A 15047-nucleotide genomic window follows, 5' to 3' on the forward strand; every position below is an offset into this window, starting at 1 on the left:
GTGCCCTAATACAGATATCATATTTCTGGGAATGCTGACCCTTTGGGGAATTAGGAGGGAAAGAGGAGCCAGACGGCCCGATTATTATGGCGTTAGCCTGTGGACAGGCTGTGCACCTCCACGCCTCCACTTGCGCCCAAGACACTCCCTGCTTCCAGAAGTGGGGCGGTGTCCCTTAGACAGCTGGGATTGTGTCCTGAGAAATGGACGATCTCCCCTGAGCTCCGGGTTAGCACGGTCTCCATCTGCAGAGCATTTTTCCTTCGGGCGCCACGGTCTGGCTGTATCTAGCAAGCTGTATGATAGTTAGGATTTATATCACACGTCAACGTAAGAGGCGAAGTTGTAGCTGAAGACACCTTTCAACGCTTTCTATAGGCGAGAGCGGTCCCCCGTTGTCCACGGCGAGGACAAGTGTTTGGTTAGAAGGCGGGTCAGTTCCGTGGGTGCAGAGCCTGGAGCCCAGTGCCACGCTCAGGCCGGCCGTGCACCGACCGGGTAAGACAGGCCTTGGCCACTCCCGACGCGCATGCGCTGGTCTGCCGCCTTGGACCTCCGTTCCCCCCCCCCCCCCTCCCCGTCATCCGGGTCCCGGGCGGGCGGGCGAGCGGGTGCCGTGCGCTTGTCCCGCGCCCGAGCTGCTAATAAAGTTACGGCGCGTGCACGGCGCAGCGACGGCGTGAGGAGAGCGCGCCTGGACGGCGGGGAGGTGAGTGAGGGGCCCCGGGGCGGAGGGGCACGCGCGGCGGAAGCCGGGGTCGGGCGGAGGCCTAGCGGGTCCCCGCGCGAGACCGGACTGGACGGGGCGCCGAGCTGCGCGGCGCGGCGGGGGAGGCCTGGCTGCCGCGGAGGCCACGGCTCCCTCCACGGTCCCGACGAGGCCCCCCGCCACCTCGCCGCGCCACCGAGCGGTGCAGACGGCCTAGGCCGAGCCCGCGCCCCGCCGCTTGGTGTGCTCGAGATAAGGATCCGCGCTTATCGGTGGGAATTACACTCCGGCCCGCGGCGACCCGCCCCTGCACCCGGCTGTCGCCCGCCCGCCCGGGCCGCCCTCCGCTCGCTCCCCCGGCGCTCTGGGGACGTCGCCGAGATCCTCGCGCCTCGCCAAACTTTATGTGAGGAACTGAAGCAGCTTTTGTCTTTCTGCCGGTCCCGGTGGTTCCCTCGGGCGTGCGTGCCCCAGTGCCTTCTCCACCCCCCACCCCCTGGCCCTGTTCCTTTTCGCTTTTCCGAGGCTGGTGCGGCGCCGAGGTGCGAGCCGAGCTTTGAAAACTCCCCCGTGGCGCCCGTCTGAGGTCGGAGCATGCTCAGTAGCCTGGACATTTTGGTTGCAGAAAGAGCTGGCGAGGATAGTCGAGGTATTTGGAGGTGTGCCAGCTATCCGAAGCGCCTGTCCCGACTCCGGTTTTTGGATGGCACCGGCGAATGGAGCCCAGGCCAACCTGGGAGCCAGGACTGGCCGAACACTCTAGGCCCGATCTTTATCTTGATTGTAAAGACAATGTTTCCTGGGCAGCTGGAGGTGGGGGGCGTACTCCTGGCCGCGTTTGCGTCTAAATGGGTGTGGTGCTAAGTATATCTTGTTTATCTTTCTTTGGAAAAAGTTTTGAAGTCTAGTGGCGTTTGTCACATCATCCCTGTTGCCTAGCGCTATCAAGTGTGTTCCTACCTAGCAACAGAGAAGGGGATCAGTGGACTTTGTTGGTTGGCTTTACAGCAGCTAAGAGAAAAGGGTACACGTGATGTTCTTTTCTCTCTGACAGGGTCTTTCAGTGCAGACCTTGAACTCCAGCCAGTCCTCCTGCCTCAGCCTTCCAAGTGCTGGGATTGCAGTGGTGAGCCATCACCGGTCTGGTCTGGCAGTCTTTCTTTTTTTAAACAAAGAGTACTTGGATGTCCTTAGTGTATGGGAGTTACCACTAGCGAGGTAGCTTTTCATTTTAACTTGAAGCTGAAAACCCAGTAGGCGTAGTTGAATGTTTCTGCCAAATGCCAGCCCATAGTGCCTGTTGTATGCAAACAGTGCCCACATGCCGCAAGACAGGACAGTTTCACACTCAACGGCTCTGTCCTGAGATTGTTTCAGATTTTGTAGAGAAAGTCAGTGGGTCAGTAGTAACAAATTCTATTCTTCCTTTTACCCATTTGGTAACATTTTTCCCCCTCTAAAAAGAAACCCTGGAGTTATAAAAATATCCAACACAACTGAGAAGCAACAGTTCATCAAAATATAACCTTTATAACGTTTATATATTATGCTCAGATTTTTTTTTTTTTTTTTTTTTTTTTTTTTTTTTTTTTTTTTTTTTTAGCCAGGCATGCTGGCTCAAACCTTAAATTTATTCCAATACTTGGGAGGCAGAGGCTGGTAGATCTGCCCGAGTTCCAGGCCAGCCAGCGCTACCTAGTGAGGCCTTGTGTGAAAAACCTTTCATTTTGTTTGATTGCTTACACAATGATCTCTGGGGCACCTCTCCTTCCTCTGCTGCTCCCCCTCTCAGTCTTTTCAGATCATGACTGTTACCACGGAAGCCTTTACTGTGTCTTTGTTGCAAATGCCATCCATCGTTTGGTCACTTTAGGTCATAGACGAATCTTCTCAATTGACTTCCCTCCTCCATTCTGCAGACAGCTAGCCCAGGTTGGCCTCAAACTTGCTGTGTAGTCCAGGATGACCCTAAACTCTTTACCTCTACCTCCCAAAGGCTAGGATCACAAGCCCGCACCCTCACACTTGGTTGTTTGTTTGGATTGGTTGGCTTGTTCTTTTAGCTGGCTGGAGCCTGCAGACTGCACTGCACAGACCTCACAGATAAAGTTTTCCATGCATCCATGGGATATGGGATAGATAGTTGAAGGAAGAAGTCAGTGAACTGGGGGAGGGAGTAAAATGTGTCTGTGGTTTGTGCAGTGCTGTGCTTACCTGCTTCACTCTGGTGGGATGTGTTGTCTTTCTTTTCCCTCTGGCAGAGTCAGCCATTAATTGCAGTGTGAGACAGTGGCAGAATGTTGCTAATGAGGTTTGAATCAGATTGTTGTGTGCTGGTTATGTAACATGTTGTGAGAGTGTTATTAAAAGTTGCCTTCTGTAGCAAGGAGAGAGGCAAGTCAATTCTGCTTACTCTCGTGGGCTTTCATTCCTGGCTGAACCTGAAGGCACATTAGACTACAGCTGTAATTATACCTGGGCTGCCTGTTTCCTGTTTTCATGGTGGACCCAAACAGCATGGTTTGCAGTGATGAGCTCTTGTCCTTCGTGTTAAACAGAGGCACCGTGTTCTCTTTGCTGAAAACATATTGGCGGCTTGATTGAACAAATTCCATTTTAGTGTTTTGAAGATAAGGCAGTAAAATGATAGTGTTTTACTTCTTAGTAGCTTGTATCAAAATTTAATATAAAATCACTTTCATATGCATATTCTTTGTTGTGTAAGTTTTAATTCACCAATACTTGTGTAGTGTGAATCGAGAAAGCTCTTTTTTTGTTGTTTATAACTTACCAATGTTTTTTATTGCCAGGCGTTTGTATTGCTTTGGGCAGGGAGACCCACATCAGAGCTAATTTCAGGGCCTTCATTCCCCTGGTTTATCCATCTCCACATTATATTTATTCCTATTGTATGTTCCTACCTGTAAGTGCTCTGTATTAAGAACATGGTTTAGGCACCTTGGGTTCTATGATTTGCCAGCATACCTTGAAGAGGTCGGATATTGGAGAAGATTCCCATCTTGTAATGGACAGTAGTAGCCTGAGGAATGATTCTTATCTTCACTAGGTGTCAGTCTGGAAGAGAACTGAGAAAGTGGGATGTGGAAAGCCTGTTACAGACTCAAGGTCCTCTCTGGCCAGAAATGTTGGTGTAGCGCTCCTCCTCTCCTTGCCCTGGGGGGGTTGACCTGTGCCTTCTTACACCTTGTTTTTCTACTTCTGAACTTAGTGGACTATTAGCAGTTGGAATTTTCAGGGCAAGGTCATCTAGCTAATTGCTATTACTATATGTCCTTTACCTCAAACCAAAACTTGAATGTAGTGTGTATGTTTACTAAATGGAACCATCAGCATTTAGAAGTCTTTCAGAAGAATTGTTTAAAACTAGATTATTAGAATTTTTCGATCTTTTATTTTATTTATTTATTTTTTTGAGGCAAGGTCTCATGTGGCTCTGGCTGGGTCTCACTATGTAGTTCTGTCCAGGAACTCACTATGTAGGCCAGACGGGGCTTGAACTCACATAGATCCATCTGCCTTTGCCTCCTGGGTGCTGGGATTAAAGGCATGCACTACAGACTAATTTCCAAATCTCATAGGTCACATATTTTAAATCTTTATTGTTTCATAACTTGGGATGATGTAATTATAGAACATTAAGGCTTTTCATAATTAATCACTAGTTCTGGGCGCTGTGTAGCTTTGATAGATGTGTGAATATGCCCACACACATACACAGGCACACACTTTTTTCCCCCAGCCAGGTTAGAGGTTGTGGTTTAGTTTTACCAGAAGTATTTTCAGTAGCTTTTCTCTTTGCCCTTATTTACTGTGTCTTAATTTTGATGAGATTTTTTTTTTTGGAAGAAAGAGTTATTAGGACAGTTCTCTTACATGAGCCTATAATTTTACTTCACTAGTTATTATTGTTAATGTGTGTTTTGTAAATAGGTTTTGTGCTGAATCCTTTGTGAACACAGTCTTTACCTGTAGTGTATCTGTATTTTCTAGTTTGGCATTCCATGGGTATTTGGAAATATCTTGATCTTTTTTGAGGTTTCTAACTGGAGCATTTCCTTCTGATTTCCTGCATGTTACTTTGTTACGCTGGATGGAATGGAAAAGGTAGCAGCCACAAATGTCAAGTGTCCTTTCTGCCTTCTCAGAATATGCTTCAGGAAGAGGCTGGCACTGTGCAAATTTAACTTTGCTCTCTGAGTATGTGTGTGATCACAGGGGTTCTGTTCTCCCTGAAGTACTAGGTCTTGCCTTTTTCCCTCGGTGGTGGACTGCCTCACTGGAGGTCTGGTTATCCTGGTGTGTGTTCCTGGGAAGAAGGGATAGTGCAGAAATACTTCTGAGCTGTCTGTAGTCTTGCCGTATTTGCATTTTCCTGTTCTCTTAGGTGAGAGTCTAGTTAACTCACTGACTGTTTGCACTTTTCCGCTTGAGTGCAGATTAAATGACAGAACAGAAGGGCTAGCCAGCACTGGTTTTTGTTTGTTTTCTTCTCTTCTATTAAGGGGGGTACTTGTACTCTCAGGTACACATGTGGTGCTGGAGTACAGCACAGTGGCATTGGAGTGGATGCTGTAGACTTCGGCTTTCTGTGCTTCAGAGGCTCATGAAGAGCAGCAGTGATTTTGTTGTAATTGAAAGGAGAACACTGTGAAAGAGACTGGCCAGCTCTGTTTCTGGCCTTGTGCCTGCAAGCCTGTACAAGCACGGTCTACTTCTGGTGGCAAGGCAAGGAGTCTTGCAGGCTCTGTGAGGGTGAGCGATACATCTAGATCAGGCTCTGCTTAATTAGAGGACTCAGAGAAGCAGCTGCAGCCTAAAGAGTGGTTAAAAGCTGGGAAACAGAAGTCTGGATGTGGGCGATTCAAAGGAGGGACATCTGGGGGCACAAAAGAATGAGCAGGACTGTGCTTTGAGAAGTGTTGGGACCCATGTTCATCATCCAGAGGGCTATGAGAGCTGTTTAGAGCTTTGGATGTCTTTTTTAACATGTAATCTTTATGTGTTCTACCTGCGTGTATGTGCCTGGTGTCCAAGGAGTCCAGAGGATGCTGGAACTGGAGTTGCATTTGGTTGTGAGCTGCTGTGTGGGTTCTGGGGATTGAACCTGGGTCCTCTGCATGAGCAGCAGCAGCTGAGCTGTCTCTCCAATGCTTTTGAAATTGGGAGTCAGAGCTGGTTCTCTAGGAAAGCAGTTTGAGTGCTCGTGTAACCTTCCTTCCTTTAGATCTTCCTGTAGAGCTGGTGAGTTTCTGAGTCTGGAGGAGCTGTGCGTCCTCGCGTTCTCTTTCAGCTCTTCTGCAGCAGTCGTAGCTGCAGCCTACAAGTTCTAAAGCATTAGAACTAAAGCCTAGGCAGTGGTGCTGGGGTCTGTCCCTGTGATCCTTGGTGGCTGCTGTTTATTTTAGAACCAGAGGGAAAGAGATTTTCTAAAGCTTCATCCTGGTTAACCTGGAAAGTTAACTCGGTGTATGTTTGCAGGTGGCTTGCTTCTACTTGTTTGTTTCTCAACTTCTTGGTTCTCAAACTCACCTGGGATTCCTATTAGAAATGTGGGAAGGTTTTGTTTTGTTTTTGAGACAGGGTGTCACTGTTTGGCCCTGGCTGGCATGGAAGTCACTGTGTAGACCATGTTGGCTCAAGCTCATAGAGACCATTCTGCTTTCTGAGTGTGGACTACCACACCTGGCTATTTTTTTTAAGATTTATTTTTAACTCTCTCCCTCTTTGTTTCCCTCCCTCCCTCTCTATCTCTACTCTCTGTGTGTCTCTTGTGTATGTGTGTGTCTGAGTGCATAACTATAGGTGTCTGTGGAGGAGACAGCTGTCATCTTCTGGAGCTGGAGTAGTTAACAGGTGTTTGTGAGCCACCTGACGTGGGGGTTAGGATCTTAGGCAAGAACAATATGCTTCTCTAACCTCTGAGACATCTCTCCTGCCTTAAGATGCCTATGAAGAATTTTGGGGAAAAATTCTCTCCTAAGAGAATTCATACATGTGGAAAATGCTTGTGTATTTAAGGAATGTAGGGAAACTTTGCTAAGTCTTATTTCTGAATATCCATGTAGGTGACTCACTCTCAGTGTAAAGAATGCAGGAAAGTTTTGTCATAATGAACCATCAGTTCACATCCGTAAGCCACAACTTAAAGGAGTCTGTGAAAGAGTTGTGCAGAAGACCTTGAAATAGAAGTCAGGCCTTCCTCTGCATTGGAAGCATATAGGACATGTGAGACCGTGTACAGCTAATGTGTTAGCTAGGTAGAGTAACACATGCTTTCATTCCCAACCCATTCCCAGCCCTTGGTAATACGAGTTCTCTGAGATGGGTTGAAGGCTAGCTTGGCAGCATAGTTGCCTGTCAAGAAACCCAGATACCCTGGAAATGCATGGATTATGGAGAGGGCATTCAGCCACACTCCCACTTGCAGACATGAAATCACTATGGAAGTGAGAACCCAGCTGTTAAGAGTTGGTCTTGGGATGTGGTTCACTGGCTTTGTGCTTGTGAGACTTGTCTGATATGTATGCGTTTGTGATGGGGAATTGTGGGTCATTATGGAACGTTGGTTTGCATGGGATGGTGTTGTCAAGAGTTTGCTTTGCATTTTAATTTGAGTTGAAGCAGTAAGGGATGTTGGGGCAGAGAGTGAAGGAGCTGCTCTTTCCAGGAATTGAGAAGTCTGAGCATGAACTCTGTGTCTGGGGGAGGGTGATGGAGAGTGGGTTCTGCATTGGTCAAGATGAGTGAAGACCTGAACCCTTGAGTTACTAATCAGTGTTACTATGACTTATATGATACTGAAATCTTGAAGCTTAGTAACATTTTATTCCTACATTTAATATGTATACTATTAAAGTCCTGATCTTTGTTTAGACTGCTTATCAGCCTTTTCCAAGTCAGTTGATGACAAACCCTATTCTTCCAGCTGCTCAGACTGACACCTTGGAATCTTTATTGACTTCTGTTCTCACACAACTCATATCTCTCCATCAGGGATCCTGCTGTCTCTGTCTGCTTCTCACCACACCAGTGCTATCACCCTGGTGGTAGTTGCCAGTTCCTCTTACTTAGATTACTTCAACTCTCAGCACACTAGCCACAGTCTGTTGTTTTGTTTTTAAGACAGTGTCTGTTTATCTCTAGCTGGTCTGGAACATGAAGAGATCCACCTGCCTCTGTCACCCAAGTGCTGGGATCATAGGTGTGGGCCAACGTGCCTGGTCTCAGGATAATTCTCAACAATATAAATCAGCTCTTGTGCCTCCTCAGCTCTCTGAGCCCAGTCCATATTTGACCCACAGTAGAGACTGACTCTCTTCCTGCCACTGTGGCTGGTCTGCCTTGCTTCCCTCTTTGGTCCCAATCCTTACCTTCTTGCCTTATTTTATTATCTCACTTTATTCCCAGGAATCACTGTGTTCCTTGAGTGCATTGGGTCCTTTAGGGTCTTTGTATTGCCTTTTAATGGTTTGCCCCTGTTTCCTTATAATTTTGGTTCATTTGGTACCTTTTCAGCGAGGCCCATCCCCATCATCTTATTGGAAACTGCCTCTCTTCACACTCCCTGTTAACCCATCTCTGTCTCTCCTCCCCCACCATCTGATTTTTTCCCCCCTTCTTAACAGTTTTGGATTTTTGATATAGGGTCTTGTTATGCAGCCCTGGTTAGCCTGGAACTCACTATGTAGATCTAACCAACTTTGAATTTGTGGGCAGTCCTGCTAGGAATATAAGCATCCCACCATATTCTGCCAGCTGTTCCCTAACAAAAATGTTACTAACTACATTGTGTGCTTCCCACCACTGAAATATAAGTTACTAGAAGACAGGGGTTTTGATTCCTCCCTGCCCCGAGGTTTCTCCCTGTATTCCTGACTGTACTGGAACTCACTCTGTAGATCAAACTGGCCACAAACTAAGAAATTCATGTGCCTCTACCTCCTGAGTGCTGGAATTAAAAGTTGTGCCTCCATACCTCTTTCCTTGTTATATTCCCAGCTCATAATAATGCCTTAATAAGTAGTGAGTTAATTAATGTTTTATTCTTAGTTTGAATAAACAGTATCTAGTAAATAGTAACTGTGAAATGAGTGAGTTAAAGAATTTATTTTTAAACATTAATTTCATTTTTAATTATCTTCCTTGGGATGACAGCCAAAGCTGAAATCTGAGATAGGAGATGGAATTTAGTGGTTGGTACTTGAGCAAAGTATTACAGGGAAAAAAAAAAAGGTGCATTTGAAAATCAGATAACAAAAGATAGTCTGGGAAGAAAGAGGCTTTTCAGGAATGGGGAATCAGGAACATTGCTTCTGGAGTTGTGCTGTCTTAAGATGTAGCCCCGCCTTTGTAGTAAGGGCACGCTGGTGTGCGTAGACTGGATGCTCTTTCTTGGTCCCTCTTTGTTTCTTGATCTCTCACATATATCTCATAATCACAGAAGAAAAAATTATATAGTTTACGTATAAACTGGTGTCTGTTTTTAGCTACACAGGCAATCCCAAATCCTCTTTTTAAAGTCCTTGGAGAACATCGGTCTCAGAAGCAATGCTTGCTGTTAGCTGCTGAGCACAAGAGGTCCAAAGAGTTTTCCAGTGAGAGGAAGATTTTAGTCTACCTGTCTTGGATGATTCCCTGGGTGAAGAAGCATCCAGGAAGCAGAGGCAAGGCCTGGAGGTGGAAGGTCTTCTATCTTCTTGGAGGAGCTAAAGGATTCTGCAGAAGCTGCATGTCTGTGCTAGAAGCTCTTGTTAAAATGCCATGCCCTTGGATCTGTAAAGGCACTGAGAACTAGGTACCATTACCTGTTATTTAAACTGGGCATATAAGCTAAATTTAGGTGTGTATTTTATCCAATTAGTTACAGTTTATCAATGCTAGTAAAAAGATTAAAAGGAATATTTTAATAAGTCAAAGAACCTTAAAACGAGCACACAGGCACACAGAAACATTTATAAAGTTACACAGACATACTGTGGCCACATCATTTTGACAGACAACCAAAACATTTTTAGAAACCTGTTTTAGCTGACCAACTTAAAATTTTGGCGTAGTTAGGTGGCAGAAGCCAGGAGGGTGGAAGGACAGAGGAAACAGATTTATTTTTAAAAAATTTTAGAGTGAGACAAACAACAAACAGCTTGGAGAAGCAGGGAAGGGGGGTAGCAGGGCAGGAGTGTGTGGCAGAAACTGCGGGCTTTTGGAGCCTTGTTTAAGTTAGGTGTTAGTCCCAATTTAAAAGGATTTTTTTTTTTTTTTTGTAAGAGGCTGCCCAAGTGGCAAACAGTAGGGAGGGGCTAGAGTGATCCCAGCATGGAAGGCAAAGGCCAGGGAAACAGCTGATGGACGAGTGCCTGTTCCAGAGAGATCGGCAATGGCCTCTGCTGTCCTCAGCAATAGAAAGGGAGTTGGGTTTAGATCCCCGAACCGGAACAGGGGTCCTCACTGCCTGATGGAAGTGGGGGCAGGACAAACCGCTGGCTGTGAATGGGGGGGGGGGGAGGCGAGAGCACTGGCTGCGAATAGAGAGAAAGACACACACACACACACACACACACACACACACACACGGAAGTGGGGGTGGGACGAGAGTGTGCATTTAGAAACCATGGGCTTTTGGTGCATTGTTAATTTACGTTAGATAGCCCCCCTTTTTTAAAAAAGATTTATTTATTTATTAAACATACAATGTACTGCTGGCAAGAAAGGCACCAGGTCTCATTACAGATGGTTGTGAGCCACCATGTGGTTGCTGGGAATTGAACTTGGGACCTCTGGAAGATCAGTGAGTGCTCTTACCCTCTGAGCCATCTCTCCAGCCCTAGATAGCCCCAATTTAAAAGGATTTTTTTTTTTTTTGTAAAAGGCCATCTAAGGGCATTTGAATAATTGGCTTGGAATCACAAGAAACCCATTAGAAGTGCATGCCTCTGTGACTCAAGCCTGTTGTGATGTGTTCACTGAACAGAGCCCTTGAGTGAAAATGGGGGTACATGAGAAATGAGTGTGGGGGGTAGTTTCTCCACACCCAAGTCCCATCTCAGCAAAAGTTCCTGGCTTTTGCCAAGTGGATCAGAATTCCAGCATGGGCCTGTGACTTCAGTGGAAAACCCAAAAAGCAAATGGGTCACCCCAAGACCATACCTGCAATGCAGTTTAAAAGGGGGACTCACTGAGTGAAGCTGATCTTGCCTGGCGGAGGGCACACAGGAAGGGCATTTTCCAGCAGGTAGCCCTGGACCTTAGGCCCTGGGCATGTGGGAAAAAATAGACTCTTTTTGGTGGGACCTCCATTTGTTTAATATTAATCTTAAGAAAAGCCACTCTGCCAGTGCAAAGAACACCAATCAGACCAGATTAGACCGAATTAAAATACCTGCGTTTAATAAATGCGGCACTCTCGGGTGGACCGAGACAGCATGGTGAGGAGAGGAGCCCATGAAAACCCTGAGACCATGTGTTCCTTTTTCCAGTGGAGCCTAAATACCCCGTGGGAGTGGTCCTGATCCTCCCTGGGAAGGGGTCAGTGCTTGACAGGCTGGGACTTGAGTCTAAGCACTTGGCAGGCTGGGAATTGGAGTCCAACACAATATTACATTCCAGACTCTTTGGATATAGGGTGTTAGAGGGAGTCTCAGTTTTGACCAAACAAACACATTTTAATTTAATTATATGCTTACATTTTATGTTGCTTAGGATTGATCCCAGTGCCTTGTACAAATGCTCCGCTATTTCTCTAGCCCAGAAATGTTTCTTTCTTCTTTTTTGAAAAAAATGTGCATGTGTGCACATGCACACTTGTATTGCAATGTGTATGTATGTACAGGTGCTTGCAGGTATGTGTGTGTACATGTGTGTGCAAGTGCACATTTATTATTGGCTGTGTAGTCCTGAGTGAAGACATGCTATTTTTCCTCTGGAATGTTCATTCTCTTGGGGCAGATTGGGTTGATAGATGTAAAGGCAGGAATGGAAGCACTGTAAGTGAGACGTGGGATACCTTAAGTCCATTAGGGGATTCCTTAGGCTGGGTGGCTTGGAGACTTCCTGGAGAAGAGGTGTTTTATTTTATTTTTTATTTTTAAAGATGGCTGACTTTATTATTTTATTTATTTGTTATGTATACAATATTCTATCTGTGTGTATGCCTGCAGGCCAGAAGATGGCACCAGACCTTATTACGGATGGTTGTGAGCCACCATGTGGTTGCTGGGAATTGAACTCAGGACCTTTGGAAGAACAGGCAATGCTCTTAACTGCCGAGCCATCTCTCTAGCCCCAGAAGAGGTGTTTTAATTCAGAGAGATATCTGTGGGAACTTTTGTAATGTGTATGTAATATAGTGATATTTTTTTTTTGTAATGCACAGATACATGTTTTCTCTCTGCTCCCATTTTTTTCTTGTGCTAGAGATCAAACCCAGGGCTTCATGTTTACCACTATCCTAGACCCTATCCCTGTGGTAGCTCTTAGTTTTAGAAGGCTTTCACTTTTGGTTAAGGGTCCAGTGTGCTTCTCTGGATTTCTCAGTGATGTTCTGAATTTTATTCAGTGAGTAGTAGGAGCAGTCCAGAGAAATTTCAAGGAATTTAACACACCCAGAAGTTTCTGTAGCTTACCATCTAGTTTTGTGCTCCGTTTTCTAAGAATGACAGAAAAGTCATGCCTTTATTTTAATCCCAGCACTTGGGAGGCAGATGGATCTTTGAGTTCAAGGTCAGCCTTATCTATGGAGTGAGTTCCAGAACAGCCAGGGACTTTCTGAGAAACCCTATCCTGAAAAACGAAAAAAAAAAAAAAGAAAGAAAGAAAGGAAGGACAGAAGACATAAGCTGTATTAATATATGTGTGGTGTGTATTTTTATAAGTCAGAGATAAAGTACACAATGCCCATAGCAGGTCATGGGATTATAATTGGAGCAACACATGTTTCTGTGTGTCCAAGTCACCGGTTGTCTGTTTGCTGGGATTATGCTGAAATACTCCCGAGACCTCTTGTGGTGTTCGAATAAGAGTGGTCCATATAAGATCCCATATTCGAATGCTTAGTCACAGGGGTTAGGATTAAAAATGTGGTTTTGGAGAAAGTGTGTCACTGAGGGTAGGCTTTGAGGTTTCAAAAGCCCATGCCAAGCCCAGAGACTTCCTCGGTTTCTCTGGATCAGGAGGATCTAACTCTCAGCTCTTGCTCCAGCACCATATCTGCTTGTAGGCTGCCGCACTGCCCACCATGATGGTAATGAACTAAATCTCTGAAACTGTAAGCAAGCCCCAATTAAATGCTTTCTCTTACAGTAGTTGCCGTGGTCATAGTATGTCTTCACAACAGTAGAACAGGCACTAAGACACCCCTGGTTGGACCAGGGGTGGGCTATTGCTGTGATAGGCCTGACCATGCTGCTTGTTGGCAGGATGTGGACTTTGGGATTTTGGATTAGGAAAGCAATTGAACACTTTAATTGGGGCTTAATGGGCCATGCTAGTGGGAACATAGAAGACAGTGGTGCTGAGAGCAATGTAGATCATTAATTAATTACAGCCAGGCTCGAGGGGTTTCAAAGAGGAAGAATATTAGTAAATTTGACTAGAGACCATTCTTGTGGTATTTGACAAAGGATGTTGCTGCTTTTTGCCTCTGTCCTAATAAAATGTCTGAGGCTAAATTGAGTTTTAGATTAATGGCTTTGGCAGAAGAGAGTTCAAGATAACCTAGCATTGGCGCTGTCCTTTGGTTATTAGTAATTCCCTTATGGAGATCTGTAATGAAAAGGTGAAGCTCGACAAAAAGAAGTACAAAACGTACAGTTTGATGAGAAAAGGAGCACTAGAAAGTATAATGGAGCTGCGTCCAGTGCTCATAGAGATCAAAAGTTTATAGAAAATCCTGATGCTAAATGAATAAAGGGAGTGATGCCCTCAGGGCAAGACCCCACTCAGCTGAGTTCCAGCCTGTGAAAAGGAGTTAAAGAAAAGCTTTATCGGTGAAGGAAACCTCTGAAAACAGAAAGCTGACAAAAATGTGCTTAAACTAGGGGCCATGTTCCATTCCTAGTAAGCAGCAGAACTTGGCAGCTTCAGCCACATGCCTTCTGGCTTTAGAGTCAAGGTTACAAAAAAGAGGTTATGGAGTCTCCCTTCACTGCTAAGGAAGACTGCTGAGGCCAGGTGTGTATTAAGCGTGTCCCTGCCTGAAAGCCTAGAGAGGCCATTGTGTGAAGCTGTGAAGGTGAAACCTGAGTTGTATTGGAGACCCAAGATGTTGGAGATTCCAGAGTTGTGGGATACCTGCGGAGGAGAGCTGCTGACAGGGAGTGGAACCAACCCAAGAGAAAGAAGTGTGTTGCAGTCAACAAAGCTGAAAGGAGTTGGAGTTGTAGGAGCGCTTTGACATCAGACATGGAGATGCAGTTTGGAGTGTCCCTAGCTGGTTTTGGTCTTGCTTTGGTCCAGTGTTTCCTCATTACATCCTCTTTCCTTCCTTTTGGAATGGGAATGTGTGTTTTGTGCTGTTGTATGTTAGAAGTATGTGATCTGTTTTTGATTTTGATTTTACAAGGGTTTGCAGTAGAGAGATTGCCATGAGTCTCAGAAGAGACTTTGAAGTTTTAAACAATGTTGAGACTGATAGACTGGAGATTTCTGAAGTTGGCCAGAATGCAGTTTTGCATTATGAAACAGCTATAAGCCTATGGGGGCCAGGGAGTAGATTGTGGTGGTCTAAATAACAGTGGCCCCATATTTTCATATATTTGAATGCTTAGTCATCAGGGAGTGTCACTTTTTAAAAGAATTAAAAGGATTAGGAGGTGTGGTCTTATTGGAAAAAGTATGTTACAGTGGGTGGACTTTGAAGTTTCAACAGCCCATGCAAGACTAGAAACTCTCTCTCTCTGCCAATCTATAGATTGGGAGGATCTAACTCTCAGCTGCTGCTCTAGCACCCAGTGCCTGCACACTGCCATGCTCCCCACCTTGATGATAATCGACTAAACTATAAGCAAGCACCAGTTAAATGAGTCTCTTAAAATAGTTGCCTTGGTCATGACATCTTTTAACAATATAACCGTGGCTAAGGCATCTATATAGTCTTGATGGAAGAACATACTGCTAACAAATTTCTTAAGTATGAAAAAACATTATGTAGTAATTGATGAAACAATCTCAGATACAGATGAAAGACTGCCTTTATGACTTATAGCAACCCTCTCCAGATATACCTGAGGCTAAATAGCTCACTGCATGTTTAGTCACATGGTCTTGGGAATAGGACTTTCAACCCCACTTCCCAGATTGCTGGCAGGGAGAAGAGGCTGATGGC

At 45.4% G+C, this 15047-nt stretch overlaps 1 protein-coding gene across 3 annotated transcripts in view; it reads left to right on the top strand.

The window, feature by feature from the left end:
- Positions 1 to 601: 601 nt before the first annotated feature.
- The window catches only part of LOC121444920 (mothers against decapentaplegic homolog 5), a 42034-nt gene continuing 27588 nt past the window's right edge, over positions 602 to 15047 (top strand). The window contains exon 1 of one of the 3 annotated variants that reach the window (XM_041646862.1): positions 602 to 709. The gene's annotated coding sequence lies outside the window, so the exon portion shown is untranslated. Of the gene's footprint in view, positions 710 to 1061; positions 1116 to 9503; positions 9525 to 15047 lie in introns of those variants that run through there. The other 2 variants (XM_041646863.1, XM_041646865.1) reach the window with 2 other exon arrangements.

This window comes from Microtus oregoni, unplaced genomic scaffold (assembly GCF_018167655.1).
Source record: "Microtus oregoni isolate MIOR12 unplaced genomic scaffold, Mior012 000148F_ref0000004, whole genome shotgun sequence".
Lineage (NCBI taxonomy): Eukaryota > Metazoa > Chordata > Mammalia > Rodentia > Cricetidae > Microtus > Microtus oregoni.